The 18,762-nt window shown below is 36.1% G+C and overlaps 1 pseudogene; it reads right to left on the bottom strand.

Moving 5' to 3' along the window:
- Positions 1-8,732: 8,732 nt before the first annotated feature.
- Positions 8,733-18,762, bottom strand: part of LOC119516446 — a 49,287-nt pseudogene continuing 39,257 nt past the window's right edge.

Here is an 18,762-nt window from a genome sequence, read left to right as displayed (position 1 = left end):
TTTTTTGTTCATTTTCCTCTTTGTCATGGTCTTATCCAGCCTGAGAGAAGGTAAACTTAGCCCTGTTTTTCCCTCTCCTTTTGGCTCAGTTTCAGCTCCAGATCTCCTTTAGTACTGGTTTTCACAAGGACACACAGGCATCTTCCAAGAACAAAACCTAATTTTCATATCTCAGACAATCTAAGCTAGGTTCATAGATAAGACCAAACTAAAAAGTGTCTAGTTCAGCAGGTGGACAAAGAGAAAAATTTATATATCAATATGAAATTTCTGCATTGAGACTATTTTTCTGCATTCAGGAAATTCTCTTTGGAATAATGGCTCAGCAGTTACCTTGTATCTTCTCATCTAAGTCAAATCCTCATGGTAGTTTCTTGCCACATAAGGGGAGAGAATGATCCAAAGACAAACTATGGTCTTAATCCTAGAAGGCAAAAAATGTTTAGGAACCTCCCAAATGGCAGTTGCTCCAGTTAAAAATAAAAGACAACAAAAATGAAAATTTTATTGGGCATGCTATTAAATGACATAATAGAAAATTATTGGTATCTGGTTAGTTGCTTCTGAAACAAATTTTTTCAGTTTTTCAATCAATAACATTTATAAAGACAAAGAAATGAAAACACATGATTCTCAAAACTAAATGTGCTAACTATCTCTCTAAAATACAAGACGGAGGAAAAGATTTGATTAAAAAAATAATGCTTGGGTTCCACATCATGAAACAAAGAGTCTGAATGTAAGGGCACTTCTGATTTTCTGTCCCTACTGTCTGTCCCTTGGTTCAGATGCAGGACCTGTACCAGACAGTATAATAATTATTATGTCATTCTTAGTTTCTGAGCCCCAAGTCTCAGGAAATGGGGTTAGAAGATGGCAACTCACTTCATCAAAGGTGCACCAAGTAAAAGCCCATCAGAAACCAGAAATTTAACTTGGAGTGGCTCATGTCAACTTGCCCTTCAGTGGTTGTTTTGCTTTGCTAAAGCTGCTGAACTGCAATATACCAGAAATGGATTGGCTTTTATAATGGGGATTTATTAGCTTAAAAATTTATGGTTCTAAGTCCATGCATATGTCCAAATTAAGGCCTCAACAGGACGATACCTTCTCTGAAGAAGGGCTGCCAGCATCTGGGACACCTCTGTCACATGGGAAGGCACAGGGCTGGTGTCTGCTGGTCCTTCTCTCCCAGGTTTCGTTACTTTCAGCCTCTGGCTTCAGACGCTTCCTCTCTCAGCTTCTGTGGGTGTGGCCTTGTCTGTCAGCTTCTCTGAGGCTTCTCTGAGCTCTCTGGGCTTCATCTCTTTGCTTCTGTGTGTGTTTTATCCTTTCATAAAGGACTCCAATAAAAGGATTAAGACCTACCTTGAATGGGCTGGGTCACTTCTCAATTGAAATAACCTAACCAAAAGGTCCCACCCACAGCAGGTCTGCCCCCACAGGAATGGATTAAAAGAACATGGCATTTTCTGGGGTATATAATAGTTTCCAACCAACTAAATAGTATTGGTACCAGTGATTAACCACCTGAAAAATAATAATAATAAATTAGTTCCCTAATCATATCATTTGCAAAAAAAAGAAAATGAAAGAATTAGAGGAAAATATAGCTTTTAATCTGTAATAATAAATAAAGGAATATCTAACACAATAAATACAATAAAGGTATTCCAATAGTTTTGATAAAGGTACTCAATAACTGGTGAATTAAGAGACAAGACTAGTTCACATACTGTCTCTGTTGTCAAACAGTAAATATGAATAGATTTTCCTCTATTTGAAGGTGAAAATAAACAGAAAATCCCAAAACATAAAAATCTACCTGAAATATTTCAAATAAATGAGAGGAGATGGCACCAAGAAGAGGAAGAGTATGTCTTTGAAAATAATTTGCTGTAAGATTGTCAAAAATATTTAAAAATTGTCATCCTCAATAGAGTATAATTTGACCCGACCTCTCTAAAAGGAGCAAAGTCAGAAGGAAAGTAAAAGATGAAGGAAAATAGGATGATGTGGAAAGGAATATGGAAGGTGGCAGCTTCAGCTTCCAAGTCAATGGAGCCAGTGTTGGACCACTAGGTACTAAGGCCTTGCTTGGTTGCTCCTTCCTCACTTTGTTGTTGGGAATCTCTTAAGGATGTAACTCCTTGGTGGTAGCTAGGTCATGTATCAAACCCACACTGGACAGGAGTCTAGAATATGTAATGTTTGGATTTCCTGTCTCTAACTTGCAGTAAGGAACATTACAGGGGATTGTAATGAAGTTGAGTGAGTAAATTTATAAAATCAATCACTTTAGTTATTCTTTTTTTTTGTTACATTTGCTGCAAATACTTCATGTGTACTTTGTGTCTTTTGTTTATGAAGTCATCTGTTAGACATATTTGACTTTTGATGTGGCCAAATTCAACAATTTTATTTTATAAATTCTGTTTTTGATATATTGTTTAAGAAGGCCTTTCTTATTTTAGTGCAAAAAATGTATTCTCCTATATTTTCCTCTAATTCTTTCATTTTCTTTTTTTTGCAAATGATATGATTAGGGAACTAATTTATTATTATCATTTTTCAGGTGGTTAATCACTGGTACCAATACTATTTAGTTAATAGTTAATTCTTCCTTAGTAATTCGAAATATCGCTTTTATAATAATCAAATATTCAATTTACATATTGTTTGTTTCTGGACCCTTTAATATAGGTCAGTGATTTATTTGTCTAATCCATGCCTTAATTACCATATTATTATAATGCATCTTAAATTTAGTAGAGAAAATACACCTCTCTTTGTTCTCCATTTTCAGAATCATCTTGGATTTTCTGACACATTCATTTTTCCATATTAATTTTAGAATTAGCTTTCAAGTTCAATTGCAAATTTCTTTGAGGCTTTTATTAGAATGGAATTAACTTTAACTTTATGGATTAATTTTGAAGATTTGATACCTTTATAATAGTAAGTCTTCCCTTCCAATAGTGTAAAATATCTCTCTATTTATTCTATTCTCCTTTTATGTCCTTTCATAAAGTTTTATAGTATTCTCCATAAAGGTCTTGCATATTTCTTAAGTTCATTCCTGGGAACTTTACAGTGCTTGCTTCTTTTATGGTAATTAGGGTCTTTTTTATAGGAAATATATTGATTGTGGTATGTTGCTTTTGTGTCTGGCTTCCTTGCTGAAGTCTTTTTTATTAGTTTTGTAATTAATATTTATAAGTGTCTTAGGTGGGAAAAGCCTTCTAACTAGGACAGTAAAGCAGAATCTATATGTGAAAATTTTGCTGGCTTTGTCTGCAGGAAAATAAATAAGTAAATATTTTAAAAACACCATAAATTTTATTGAAAAATAAATAGAAATCTGAGACAATAGTTGAAATACATTAGATAGAAAAATATTAATATTACTTATATGAAAAGGGTTTTATAATAAAGGAAAATATGATCACTATAAGAGGAAAGTATGCAAAGATCATGAATAAACATTTGCATAAACATAAAGAAATGATAATGTTTAATAAATGTGGGACAAAGGGTCAATCTCATCAATAGGTAGGAAATACAATTAAAACAATGCTGTAATTTGTCACCTATAATGTTGGCAAAGGCAAGCAAATGGCAATCCTTGTTTTCATTAGTTTGGAGTAGGAGACAGCCTTTTATGCAGACCCCTTTTAGAAGGCTCTTTCTAATAGATATTAGGAGCTTTACAATGTTCCTACATTCTGACTCAGCAATTTCATGTTTAGGAATTCTAAGATATGCATTTCTGAGGTTATTAATGGGTATGTGTAAATATAAAGGGTTTTCTGTGGTTTAAATAATTTTGGAAAATACTGACTTAAATAAAGATTTTAAACTAAGCTATACATTTATATTCTTCAAGAGAATATAATAAAGTTTTGCCTAAATGTATTCGATTATAGAACCATTTTTTTAGGGAGTACTTCAAGGGACTAGATTATCACACAGTATGGTTTGAGATATGTCAGTATGATCTCATTTTGGAGGCATGTAAAACTGAGCTTAAGAATGTTCATAAAAACCTTGGCTATTATAGCAAAAATAGTTACCACTCGAAATGTTTAAGAATAGATAGTGTTTAAATACACATGCACGTATGTAATTGAATACTCTAGTCATATAATATGCTTTAAAAGATTAATTAATGCAGAAAATGTTCCTGGTATTTTATAATGTGAAAAATCAGGTTATGAAGTACTAAGTATAGTATGTAAAATCCTTTAGGGGTATATATATATGTATAGAAATATTAAAATGTTAATAGGTGCCATTGCTACCTCATGAGGTTGTTACTAATTTCCTTTATCTCATTATTTATGAATAATTTCTTTTATCTTACTTGTGTTTCCAGCAATGATTGAAAATTAACTTTATTCTAAGGAAAATGTTTGTTTTAAAAGTTATTGCAAGAGTTGTCTTTCATGGCTCCAGAAATTAATGTCTAATGTATCTCCTCCCATCCCTCCATTCCTTTTTTTTGTCTCTATTACATGCTGTTCATACTACAAATTTTAATTGTGTCTGCATTTAATAGTTTGTACAATTTTCCTTACTCTCTGAAGGTGGCATTTAATACATGAATTTTTAAGTCAGACTTTATCTTTGGTGCAGGAAATATAAAGCGTCTGTTGCATTTTAAAATGGGTATGCAGATAATATCTTTCCCATTAATTATTAACTTCATAACTGAATAGGTTACATGAAATTTGAGCACTTCTTAGTTCTAAGGACATTATGTCATATGAATGGCAGGTCAATAGACACTTTGACTCTTGGTTAAATATGTATTCTGCAGGTTTTCTGCTTTCAAAATATTGTTCACAAAAATGTAGAGCTTACTGTTTCATGTGTGAAGAAATCAGTTATTACCTCATTTTCCCTTTGAACTAGGCTTATTCTTGTTAAAAGGGCTGTCTTCATTGTTTTTTCACTTCCCGTTTCAGTTCCTTGCCCTCATTTTCATCCAAGTTCCTTTTATTGTCCTTACCCCATGTGCTCATCAGTAGCAACTTGTGTTTCAGCAATTTCCGCCATACTTCCCTTCTCCACATAAAATTCTGTCCTTCCCCTCATTACCAACGAAGAATTGTTCAGTTCTCTGAAATCAATATCAAAAACTTCTCTGAGCTTTGGTTTTAATAACTCATAATGTATGGTCTTAATAACTGATAACAGCTCTCAGGGAAACCTCAGGACTCGTCTGCTGATAATGTCAGGGTCATGTCTCAGGCCCTGTAGGACTTTCTTTCTCACCTTTCCTGTAGACATCACGGATTCAGGCTGCCTTTCTCTCTTCTTTAGTGACTGACCATTCACTCTAACCTAGGTTTCTTCACTCCTCGGGACTCAGATTCAGGAGGCAGAGAAAGAGCTTCCAGTTTCAAAGAGCAGGAAGGACAAAGGAAGTCACGGGAGAGAGGAACAGCCTGGCATCGAAGCCCTTGCGTGTGGGTGAAGTACAGGATGTGTGTTGGTTTGTGGTGGGACATCAAGGTAGAGGGCCCCGATCAGGAAAGACCCTGTGGGCATAGAGAGGGGTTTGGATTTTAACTAAAGGGATTCTCTGACACTTTAAGTAATCAAATACTTGATCATATTTAACATCATAAAGATCTGGTGAGATGTAATGAAATGAAGGAGAGTGAGACTGGAGGCTGAGTATTGATGGCAAGAAATGTGAGGAAATTGATTAGAAAAATAATGAAGACTTGGTGTTTGAGCAGAGACAGAACAATGGCATAAATGAAAATGTTGGCAGGGGCCTTGAGAAATGAGTAGGCAAGGGACAGAATCCAACTCAAAGCTGCTTAGGCAAAAAAAGAAAGAAAGGAAGGAAGAAAGAAAGAAAGAAAGGAAGAAAGGAGGAACGGAAGGGAAGGGAAGGGAAGGGAGGGGAGGGGAGGGAAGGGGAGACATTCATTGGCAGAAGTTAACCAAAGGAAGGAGTTTGGAAGTAGAGAGTCATCACTGCTGATGTTACTCTCATTGCAGCAGGGGACATATTTAGCAGTAGCTCCAGGCTCAGCTATTTCCAGTTGTGCCTGTAGAGAGGGAAATGGGCTCTTTCCTTCAGGCCTTATTTGAAAAATCTAAGGAAAGGATTAGCTTGCCTTCTTTTGTCAAGTGTTCCTGCCTCCCCCACCCCCTCTCCCCCATCATTATTACTATAAAGGATAACATTCCATGATTGGCCTGGTTTGGTTCAAGTGCTCACACTATAAATCAATCACTTTAATTGTAAAAGGTGATGGCAGTTTTCATTCAGACCCTATGGCTGGTGGTGTAGGGTGGGGTGCTATTTCCAGAACAGAGAGGTGTACTGGAAAAAAAGAAAGAATTTTCACTACAAGGAGAGTAACAGAAGTTGGAGGAGTCATTACTTAATAGATGGGGGAGCTGACCACAGGGCTTAGTTCAGATTAAATACTGTAAGTATCTAGGGGTGCCAATTTGACCTCAGAGAGCTAACATAAAATTGGGAGACACAGACAAGCAAGCAGCAGTTGCAATACAGTGTGATGAGTCTTACTAGATGATACAATACAGCCTGTACTGTAATGCTTTCTCCTCAGATCTTCACCTGGCAGGCCACTTCTGGTCATTCAGGTCTCAAGGATCACCTCATTTAAGAGGCTTTTTCTAACGTTCCAACCACATCATCCTCTGTAATTTTCATTGTGCGTGTATATAATTGGTAGTTCTTGATATTTTCCTCTTTATTTACTTGTCTGTTTTCACTTTTTTTCTCCCCTCTCACCCTCACTGTAGTGTAAGCTCTATGAGATGGGTATTTGTCTTGTCTGTCTTATGGTAGGGACTCAAATATTTCCTTAAATGAATTAACAATTCATACCTAAATTCAAATGAGAAATTTTGTGACATTTCTCTTTATTTCTTAAAGTTATATCGCATCAGTAAAAGACATATGCTTTAATTTCTCAGATTTGTCACCTTCATTTAAACTACTAAATCTTTTCATGTGTGGTCTTCTTTGTCTGTATTTCATATTTAGGGTCTAATACTTTCCCAGTGATAATGGCAATTTTGGTAGTTTCTGTCAAAAAGTGAGAATTCTGTTTAGATATTTTAGTCCTCAACAAAGAGATTATGGAAAAAAAAAATTTGTGGTAGTATTACTTCACCAGAGTTGGTATTTATTTAACTTCTAGGAGGAGTTAGGAGGAGGTTACAGCCTAAAACAGCCATGGTTCATTCTGCCCTCCAACTTTGCCACCCAAAGTTATTGAGGCCAGTGTACTCCTTCTCTAACGGACAAGGCTGCCCATTATTTCCGCATTCCTTGCTGGGAAATCAGTAATCAGTGGAGTCATGCTTGGGTATTTTAAACTTACTATCCAAGAAGGCTTTTTTTTTTTTTTTTTTTTTTTTACTATATAGTAAATTGGGGCTGAGATTCTTCTTCAGCTGGTTTAAATCAGTTATTTAGAACCAAATAACCATTGAGAACTAGAAGCTTGTGTCTATTCCATATTTGTAGTCATGCATCTTTTTTTTCTCTGACTTATTTGTGCAGTCTCTCTCTTGCTTCATTTGACTACTTAGTGATTTGCTTATTTTACTAATTTTTCTCCAAAACACCAACTTCTTAGAATTTAAAGACTTGATTTTTTTCTGATTTATAATTTTATTTTATTATTTTTAAATTTATTTTGGAGAGAAAAATAAAACTCTTTATTGAAGAAGTTTAGAATACAAATAAGAATGGGAGAACAGTTCTCTGAGTGAGGCATGCAAAGACATTTTGATGATTTAGTCATGAGGAAAACTTACCAGAAATGAATGCCCAATATATACTTCAACTTACGCAGGTATGTTTAATGATTGGAGCAAAATGGGATCAATTAGGAAAAAGTATATGTAGGAGATGACTTACACAGAATAATACATCCTTTTCATGATGACTATTTTACCTGGATTTAAAACGAGTGTATATTCTTCTCTTCTGAATTAAAATTCTTCAGATGGCCAGAAAGTCTGCAAACACACATCAAATACATAATAGTTTACTGTTAATATGTGCTATGTTCAATGTGTTGTTCCTCACTAACAATTCAAATTTCAGTAAGTTGTGCAAATTGCAATGAACAATGTGCATTAAAGAAGCATTTCCATCAATCCTTGTATAAATATCTGCTATGCATTGTCTTAGATGATTTGTCTCTAATTTTCACTGAATAAATTTGCGCCTTCAGCATGCCTTGGAAGAGGTAATTGAGAGCATTCAATCTATTAAAATATATATATTGTGAAGGTTTCCAGACTTTGTGACCACCTGTATTTGATTTTTTGTAAGATTCATCTATTGTAAGTCTCATAAACATTTTTACTATTTGTATAATCCAAGAAAAATTGGGTACCAATTATGAGATAGTGGAGGAAACAGTTACAAAAAATGTATCTTCTTGGTTTTCAAATAATTCTATACCAAAGCATTCTGGTGAAAATAAAAGTGATTTTTAATCTATAAATAAAAGATTCCCAGAATGACATTGAGGATATAGTACAAATTTGGTTTTAAAATAGATTTAAATTTAAAACAGGTCTTACAATAATTTCAATAAATCTGCATTCCAGAACACAATGTGCAGGTACAACAATTATGTGATGACTCCTTAATGCTCTAAGGATAAAGATCTTTCTCAAATACAGAAGGAAATTAGGTCTTTCTGCAATGCTAACCCTAAAATCTATTCTCCTTTATAGACTGCAATATTATTGTCAGTTTCATATACTTTTACTTTATAAAGAACTCCCATAGGAAGAAATTTCTGAAGGTTTTCCCAGATATAAACAGCCACGTTTTCTGTCATGCTGTAGGAAAAAAAAAGAAGTTCAAAAAGCAAATGATAAATTTTCATGTTTAATATTTACCGAGAACAGAAATTCTAGCTTTATAAGAGATCATCAAACTAAAACTTCAGAAATCACACAGCAATCATAGAAAATGTTAAAATCAATACTTCCTTTTAACTGTCTGTGTAAGGCAAGATAGTGATACCCGCGTCACCACATCAGTGAAGTATGACACATCTGGGTCCAGATTCTTGTGATCAAGGGGCTTCATAAGTGCCTCCTCCATATACTATGTGAGGCCAGTCAGGTTCATAACCATCCCTATAACAGGATCAGTGTCTCCATACACTGTCACCACAACTTTGTAATTGTGTCCATGGCCATTTGGATTGTTGCAGTTCCCAAACAGTTTCAAGTTTTCATTACTCAGAAATTTGCTGTGGAGCCGGTAGCTCGCGCTGAAAGAGACAAGGCGGGAGACTTGGGCACGACAACGACGACCCGAGCCCATAGAGCTCGTGGTCTTCCAGGCCCGCTTGCCTCGCGCGCCCGCCCGGCCTTCCTGGGCCCGCGGCGGGGGAGGGGCTATAATTTTATTTTAATAAATCTTCCTTCCTACTTTCAATTTGTTTTATTTTTTCTTCTCTAATTTCTTGATTTTAAAGGCTAGTATGTTTACATTTATTTCTGTGTACCTGTGTGTTTTAAGGACATGAATTTACTTCACTATACCCCTTTGACCATTTGCTTAAGTTGTAACTGGTAATTTCTCATTTTCATTATTTTCTGAATATTCTGAAATTAAAGTTTCTATTTTTATTTTCATTTATGAGTTATTTTGGATATTTTTGTTTTGTTTATAATTTCCAAATTGCTTATATTTTTATTTATTAGTCATAAATTGTGGCTTACATTATTCTTGATTTTTGAAAATAATAGTTTTTTTGTCCTCATCAATGGTCATTGTGTCCTCATATACAATCATTTAAAAATATCACCTTGCTACTTCTTTAGGATTCATAATTGATAAATGTCAATTTATAATTTCATATGTATAAAGTTACAAATATTTCAGAGTACTCTTCAAGCCTAGGTTTTCAATTTCCCTTATCTTCTATGCATTAATACTTATGATGATTCCCCTCACTTGATTTAAAGACCGATAGACATATGTTAAAATCCCATTCCCTTCACAGACACTTGCTATTTCACCTTATTTGTACATTATATATTTAATATTGTTATTTAACTTACATTTCAGGAGTTTTACTGTTACTCAAGTAGAATAAAAAGACTAATGATAAAAAATAGCTTGGTGCTTCATCCCTCTTCACTGTCAGTTCTGCATTCTAAAGAAAGCCCACTTTAAACTATTTTGTTTTTTTTGTTTGCTTGTTTGTTTCTTAAACCAGTCTTCTTTCCAGTTTGCAAATGTGCCAAGCCTGTTCTCACTCCAAATCTCTGTGTTTGTTTTCCCTCTGGCCGGAACACTTCCCCCACCCCAGGTCTTCCCTTGACCACCTTCTCATCATGTTAGGGTCAGCTCAGATGTCATTTTTTCAAAGACACTGTTTTAGTTCACTAAAGCTGCCAAGATGCATATACCAGAAATAGACTGGCTTTTAACAATGGGGATTTATTAGCTTACAAGCTTACAGTTCTGAGGCCTTGGAAATGTTCAAATCAAGACATCATCAAATGATATCTGAACTCCTCTGTCAGATGGCCAGGCACATGGCATTTGCTGGTCCTTTTCTCCTGGGTCTTGTTGCTTTTGGCTTCTGGTTGCTCCAACTGTGGCTTTCTTTCTGAGTTTTTGTGCTTTTCTGTCCTTTGTGAGTGTCCTTCTCTCTCAGCTTCTGGCTGTTTCTTTGTGTCTTTCATCCTCTCATAAAGGACTCCAGTAAGAGGATCAAGACCAACTAGGGCTTGCCTCAAATGAAATAGTCTAATCAAAAGGTCCCACCCACAATAGGTCTACACCCACAGAAATGGATTAGCTTTAATAACATGATTTTCTGGGGTCCATACAGCTTCAAACCATTAGAAAGTCCAAAGGACTTTTTCTTTCTCCTTAAAGTCTAGTAACTCTATTAGGATATGTCTTGGTGTTGGTCATTCTGGATAAATATTTACAGCTACATGGTATGCTCTTTCAATTTAAGCATCAGTAAGAATAAGAAATACATTGGCTTGAAGGCCATAAGCTATATTTAAAATGAAGAGTTTCTAATGATATAAAAAATCAGCTTCTCACCTATGGAAGAAGACAGGGAACCAACACATTATCTCAAAAAAGTGATTAAAAGAGAGAGTCAAGCATTCATCTTGCTTTTGCTATATTTGCACTGGGTAACCAAATAGTAGGTGAGGTAAATAGTTATTCATAAGACAATTTCCAACTAATAAATAAAACCAAAAAGATTGAATTAAAACATTGCCACTTTGCTTAAGAGTACACTTACTTTAAGTTTCCAAAACTCTCATATTGTCCTCAAGTGTGATTGCATATGATTTATTAAATCTGTAGTCATCAACTATCCTAAATGATTTATCAGTGTGAGATAGGTCAGACAAGATTCTTGTGGATAGAAGAATATGTTAGCTTTCTTCATGGAGGCCATGCTATTGAATACAACGTTTCAATCTTTTTGAAGCCTTTATTCAGAGGACATTTGAATTTAGAGGTAGTCCATCAACAATACAGGCAACAACACAACATTAAAAACATCTTAAATACAGAGTTCAAGGAGTGGTGGTGATGTGATCTGGCAAAAACTGAGTAAAATGCCCTAAACAAAAAATAATAGCAGCCACTATGGATAAAAATAGCTAGAATTTCCTGAGAATTTGCCCTATGGAGCACTGGACTACTCTCATTTGATTTTCAGAACAAACCTTTGAGGCAACATACTGTAATTTTCCCAATTTATAAAAAATTATAAATATCCTTTGGGTTATAGCCTATCCCTGAGCTAGGGATGGAAATTGAGATTTTACTGATTGACCAAAAGGAGACCCATAGGAGTTTAGAAACTTCTCCAGAGTCACACATTTAATAAACTTGGAAGTAAGGAAAATTGGCACCAGTCCCAGAAAAAAAGGGATGGGAAGTAGGGAGTGAGGAGGGGGCTGCCTTCCACTTGCAAAAAATTTACAGAAGTTGCCAAGGTGCAATTCACAATTCCCCTTCTTGAGAAACACTGCTGTGTCACAAGAAGCAGGAAGAAGGGAGGAAAAATAAGACCCCATCAAATTCCCTGAATTGAAAGGAAATGGGGAGAAGACTTCACAATCTGCCTCATAAGCTTTCAGAATCAATTTGCTCAAGACCTAGGGTAAGATAAAACTAGTAGAGAAGTTTCAGAACCCCAGAGGAAAAAAGTATTTCCAAAGATATATTTCCCTGCTGGGACCTATCATAGCCCTGGTCCTTCTGTAAAACCTATACCCTAGAGAAGATGAGTCACAGCTTTCCAGCATAAGCTGTTATTGGAGAATATTAACAATTTCTGTACGACTAGTCCTGGGAACAAGTCACTCACGTTAGAACAAATATCAGAAGAGAATAGACCTTTTCTCATTGTATAAACAGAAATAGCAATGAAGCCTGAAAAATAAAGTGGACAGCATGAAAAAGCTGTATGAGTTTTAGCACTCAGGCAGAAAAAGAATGTATTTTTGAAAATTACTTACTCTAGGAAACATCTGCCTCATATTTTCAATGAAAGTAAACTTACAGCGAAAGATGAAAGATGGAAAAAACCAAGAGACTGAAAAGAAAATTGAGAAGGCATTGTAAGGAAGAAATGTAGGTAAATTATGATACAATAAGATTTAAGATGGCAATGAAAACAGTAAAGAACCGAATGTACATTCTGTTCTAGATTACAGACTTACAAACTTGAGAAGTTCTCCCAAATGCATAAAAACAATGTTATGAAAGGAGAAAATAAATTATGAAAAATAGGTCATAATTCAAAATATGGATAGAATCAGTAGTACAAAAGCAATAATCAACTGCATAAAAGAAAAATGTTTTCCTAAGCTGAAGACCTACACTTACAAATTTATAGGACAGAACATTAAGAAAGAATATTTAGAGAAGAAGCTAACATTTAGATTTATCCAAGTGATTTTTTCTCAAACTTCAAGGATGAAGAAATATTAGAAGCATTCAGGCATCTACAAAGAAGAAAATATTAAGCTGGGCTTTCATTTCTCTTTATTTTTTTATTTGTTTTATTTTATTTGTTTTACTGTTTTATTTGTTAATTGCCAAAGAACAAAGTACAAATGTCTTTATAGTTGTGAATGAACAATATCATGACCCAAGAATCTGAAAGCTAGCCACCTCATCATTTAGATGTGAAACAACAGAAAGATACTGTTATAAAGACTCAGAAAATAACCTTCATATATAATTTTTCTGAAAAATAAAAAACTATTATTAAAGTAATGGCATTTGGGAGGCTCCCAGCTTAGTCTTCTATCCCCTACTTTTGCAACTATCATCAAAGCCTGTCAGTTGGTAAGAGCTCCCTGTTTATACAGAGCTCCAGGTCAACCTTCCCATGTGGGGAAATAGATCTGCATGCAATGCAGCAGGAACTCACAGAAGAAACCTAAAATAACCATCTCAGCTTCTCATTCTTAAATTGAAATAGACAATGGAGGCCAACCAGACTTAAGAACAAATGAGCAGAATAAGAGATTAAGATAAAGAGTTAAAAAGCAAAAACAGGACCTCTGAGAGAAATAAGAGATAATTCTGGGAACACGATATCATCAGAGGCATTCACTTAATATTGCATCCAAAAAAGGGGGTGGGGGGAAGCAGCTATGAAACAGATACAACAAAATAAGTAAAAGCTCTTTGAAATTTAAAATATAGTGCCTTATGTTTTTTATTTTTTTATTTGTTTGATAAGTAAAGTTAATAAAAAATAAAAAAAAAAAAAAAGAGAAAAGGAAATAGTCGAGACAGGGAAATGAGCTGGAAGCATTGATTGCAAGTCATCAGCCTATGTATGAGCATGTCCAGTGAGAGGCTGCAGAGAACAGAAAAAATGGACAGATTACTGGGGAACACAGGGATGAGCAGAATGCAGGGAACCCCTAGAGGGGTTTGAGAGAAAGCCACCAGAGAGGTAGCAGGGGAGTCATATCACCTTGGTGTCATATAAGCAAATGGGAGAGAGTTTCAAGGAGGGATGGTTGACATTATCAGATTATATTGTTTTTGTCATTCAACAGATTGAGTTCCTACAAAGGATGTAGCATCAGATGTTGGTTGTTTATACTGTTTTGCCATGAGTTTCTTAAATGCAGGTATACTGTCTTATTTATGCCTCGGACTCTAGAATCTATTCCAGTACTTGACACACAATGGAGTTCAATAAAGGAGTGTTAAATAAGTGTGATGTGTTTCCTCTGGTTAAGTGAGGGACTTAAAATGTATGGCACATGGGCATAAATAGCTGATTTCTCTTCATTCTTTAGAGAACTTTCTTGTAAATAATGCTTGGATTTGAAAGATCTCAGGAAGAGTGGAATGTGGTTAGGCACTTGCCATTATGTAATTTTTAAATGGGCCAAACCTCATTATTTTCAATTTTATCATCCTTGACTTTTCTGTGTTTACACCTCTCTTCCTCTTTGCGCTCTTAACTAACTAACTAACTAACTAACTAACTATCTAACTAACTAACTAAATAAATAAATAAATAAATAAATAAATATAGTGCCTAAAATAGAAAATTCCCTACAAAGTTTGGGAAATAAAGTCAAGAAAATCCACCAGAACATAAAGTGAAAACACAGAGATGGAAAATATATGTGAAAAGTTCAGAGACATGGAAGGGACAAAATCCATTCAGGCAAATATATGTCTAAAAAGAAAGAATAGAGAATAGAATAGAATGAAATTTCCTAATACTGAAGAAAGACATGAAACTCAGGAAGACTGAAACAAAGACATTGTGAAATTTCAGAACTGCAAAAAATGAAGAAATTATTCTAAAGCTCCAGAGAGAAAAAGTTCACATACAGAGAAAGATGGAACAGATTAAATGTATGTACAGGATGCTAGAAAACAATGGCACAGTACTTAAAAGGTTCTGAAGGAAAATTCTTTTGCATTTAATATATTCTGTATGCCAGGTGAATCATCAAATTGCATAGGAATGCCACTCCAAATACAAAGCAAACTAAAATATGGCATGATTTTAGAATGTAAGGAAATAATCCATTTTTACCATGACTCTAGGAATATTCCACTCCTATTAATGCAGAGGTCATGAGAAAGGGATACAATACTAACACCCAACTTGATAAAGCCTTGAATAGCACTTAAATATGCAATATATAGTATATATGATGTGTGCTGGTGTGCTGGTCTGTATATATTATGTTCCCCAGAAAAAGCCGTATTCTTTTTTTTTTTAATTAAATTCAGTTTTACTGAAATACATTCACACACCATACAATCATCCATGGTATACAATCCACTGTCCACAGTATAATAACATAGTTATGCGTTCATCACCACAATCTATCTCTGAACATTTTCCTTACATCAGAAAGAACCAGAACAAGAATAAAAAATAAAAGTGAAAAAAGAACACCCAAATCATCCCCCCATCCCACCCCATTTGTCCTTTAGTTTTTATCCCCATTTTTCTACTCATCCATATAGTAGATAAAGGGGGTGTGATCCACAAGGTCTTCACAATCACACTGTCACCCCTTGTAGTTTACATTATTATATAATTGTCTTCAGGAGTCCAGACTGCTGGGTTGGAGTTTGGTAGTTTCAGGTATTTACTTCTAGCTATTCCAATACATTAAAACCTAAGAGGTATTATCTATATAGTGCATAAGAATGTCCACCAGAGTGACCTCTCGACTCCATTTGAAATCTCTCAGCCACTGAAACTATTTCGTCTCATTTTGCATCCACCTTTTGGTCAAGAAGATACTCTCAGTCCTATGATGCCAGGTCCACATTCATCCCCAGGAGTCATATTCTGCATTGCCAGGGAGATTTACAACCCTGGGAGTTGGGTCCCACGTAGGGGGGAGGGCAGCGAGTTCACCTGTCAAGATGGCTCAGTTAGAGAGAGAGAGGGCCACATCTGAGCAACAAAGAGGTACTCAGGGGGAGACTCTTAGGCACAATTACATGCAAATTTAGACTCTCTTTTGTGGTAACGAGATTCATAAGGACAAGTCCCATGATTGAGGGCTCAGCACATCAAACCGCCAGTCCCAATGTTTGTGACAACATCAACACCAGTCCAGGTGAGGATGTCCGACACATCCGCACCTTCCCCCAGATCCTCGGGGCTGGGAAGGGGGAGGCTGTAAATATATTTTTTATTATCTGCCCAAATTACTCTGGGGTGTGTCACTATTTCACTCCAGCCTATACTAACCTACCATATCTCACTTCCTATTCAAAGTTCCATGCAATTGTGGTGTTTGAACAAATCAACTGTAGAGTTGTACCGTTTAGAAAATTTAGATCCTGTACCAAATAGATATCTCTTCCCTTGGTCTCATATGGAAGTTGAAGTTTTAAAACACAATCAGTTTCAACCTTTACCCTTTGGCCTGGCTTGCCCTGGTCTTAACCAGACCTTCTTCATTCATATCACTAATTGAAGTCTGGGCTCTTTTTCAGCCTTTTTATTTTTTTATTTTTTGACAGTGAAAAGCCATATTCTTCAATGCAATCTTGTGAGGGCAGACATATTAGTGTTGATTAGGTTGGAAACTATTGATTGAGTGTTTCCATGGAGATGTGACTCAATTAACTGTGGGCAAGACCTTTGATTGGATAATTTCCATGGAGGTATTACCCCACCCATTCAGCGTGGGTCTGAATTAAGTCACTGGGGCCATGTAAAGGGTTCACAGACAGAAGGAGCTCAGAGCAGCTGTGAGGGACATTTTGGAGGGCAACTGAGAGTGACATTTTGAAGAGGAGCTGCAGCTAAGAGAGGACAAATGCTCCAAGAGCAATATTTTGGAGAATGCCATTTTGAAATGCAACCCGGGAGCAAGCAGATGCCAGCCACATGTCCTCCCAGCTAACAGATGTTTTCCGGATGCCAACAGCCTTTCTCCAGTGAAGGGACCCTATCGTTGATGCCTTAGCTTGGACATTTTATGGCCTTAAGACTGTAACTTTGTAACAAAATACCCCCCCCCCTTATAAAAGCCAACCCATTTCTGGTGTTTTGCAAAATGGCAGCAATAGCAAACCAGAACAGTTGGCTTTCAACTTTTAGCACCAAACTTTGGACAAAAACACAAAAGAATTAATTGGGGCTTAAAACAAAATGGATATATTATTGAACTTAATATTATAAAGTAAAGAGGTAAAACAGAGAGGAGCTGTAGAGGGAATGGCAGTAGCTCAAATGCTCTCACTTTAGACAGTAAGAGATCAAAGGATACTGTCTAAATTTTATGGAACAAGAAATGGAGCTTTAAGCATGTTATTTAAAGTTCTAAAGGCAATCAAGTGAATAATTAAAATAATATAATTGTCAGATCTTGGCAGGGGTGTGGTTAGGGAGAAAGAAAAGATGACGGCTAATGAAAGTGAGCTAAACCTTCAGTTTTCAGAGACAGCAGTAAAGAGTCATTAAACATTTAGCAAACACTTATTGAGCATCTATTATATGTGACAAGCTGTTCTGGGTATGATATACATCAGTGAACAACAGAGAGAACTTCTTGCCCTGGGAAAGCTTCCACTATAGAAGGAGAAGCAAACAATAAACAATAGACTCAAAATGAGGATGGGAGTAGTTACAGAACCCTGGAGGCAGGAGATGGACACCTATAGGAGTGGTGACCCTTGGTCAAGGTGCTCAGCCAGTGTGTGAGGATCCTGCCAAGAGCTCAGGTCATTGTTGTAGTCTTTGCAAGTCAGCCTCTCAGGGTATAGAGCAGGGTGGAATGCGGTGAGGAGTGGACCTGGAAGGACAAACAGAAGACACCCAGCACAACATAATAAATAAATAAATTATCTAAGGTGTCGGAAGATAATGCAGTCTATGAGGGAAAGGCAAACACAACAAGAAGAATCAGAAATGACAGGGTGTGGGAAGGGGGCTGCAATTTTAAATAGAGGTGTTCCAATACAGCTTATTGGGAAGACCTTGTTTGAACAAATACTTGAAAAGGTGAGGGGGTGAACTATGTGGATAGATAAATGGAGAAAGCATTCCAATGAGAGGGAAGAGTCACAGTAAATGCCCAGTGGTGGGAACATGCTTGAAGAATAGAACAGGGAACCCTAGAGGTGATAATTCAACTTAAGCATATTCTAGATGGAGAGTGTGCCAGTTTGGATGTATTATGTCCCCCCAAATGCCATTATCTTTGATGCAGTCTTGTGTGGGCAGGAAACATATTGGTGTTTGATCAGGTTGGAGACTTTTGATTGAATGTTTCAGTGGAGATGTGATCACTCAACTGTGGGTGAGATCTTTCATTGGATAATTTCCATGGAGGTGTGGCCCCACCCATTCAGCATGGGCCTTGATTAGTTTAATGGAGCATTATATAAGCTCAGACAGAAGGAGTGAGCTTGCTACAGCCAAGAAGGAGACTTTGAAGAATGCACAGAAGCTGAGAGAGTAGCTGCAAATGAGAGACAGTTTGAAGATGGCCGTTGAAAGCAGACTCTTGCTCTGGAGAAGCTAATAGAGGACAAACACCCCAAGAGCAACTAAGAGTGACATTTTTGATGACATGCAGGCTAGAGAGGAATGTCCTGGGAGAAAGCCATTTTGAAACCAGAACTTTGGAGCAGATGCCAGCCATGTGCTTTCCCAGCTAACAGAGATTTTCCGGACACCATTGGTCATCCTTCAGTGAAGGTACCCAATTGCTGATGTGTTATTTGGA

The sequence above is a fragment of the Choloepus didactylus genome, chromosome 20 (assembly GCF_015220235.1).
Source record: "Choloepus didactylus isolate mChoDid1 chromosome 20, mChoDid1.pri, whole genome shotgun sequence".
Lineage (NCBI taxonomy): Eukaryota > Metazoa > Chordata > Mammalia > Pilosa > Megalonychidae > Choloepus > Choloepus didactylus.
The sequence above is the reverse complement of the archived record's forward strand: the minus strand, read 5'-3'. Positions and strand labels throughout refer to the sequence as shown.